Consider the following 474-nt stretch of genomic DNA (forward strand, 5'->3'; position numbering starts at 1 on the left):
ACCAAGTCCATGCTGTGATCGATCCCCACCAGAGCACCTGAGTGCCATGTCCAGTTGTTCCCTGGACATCTCCAGGGATGGGGACTCCACAACCTCCCGGAGTAGCTCCTTCCAATGCCTGACCACCCCTTCAGGGAAGAAATTCCTCCTGAACGTTATGGAGGGCAGCTCTGGTGAGGGCTGTCACTGCCACACCTGCACACTGGAGCCCTTCATTCCTGGGGAAGCCACATCCATCTCCCTCCGAGCACATCCCGGAGCGAGGGCAGCTCAGGACCAGGGCACAGGGGCTGTAATCACGGCCTTCCCAGCTTCTGGGACGATCCCGTGCCCCCAGTCCCACTCCTCAAGGTCCCCGTTCCCACCCCTGACCCCCCTTCCCGCACTCCCAACCCCTCACGGCCCCAATTCCCCCCGAATCCCGCCGCTCGGTCCTCCCCACCGGCAGGGGGCGCGCCCGGCGGGGGGGGGGGG

The sequence above is a fragment of the Corvus brachyrhynchos genome, unplaced genomic scaffold (genome assembly GCF_000691975.1).
Source record: "Corvus brachyrhynchos isolate BGI_N302 unplaced genomic scaffold, ASM69197v1 scaffold933, whole genome shotgun sequence".
NCBI classification, from domain to species: Eukaryota; Metazoa; Chordata; class Aves; order Passeriformes; family Corvidae; genus Corvus; species Corvus brachyrhynchos.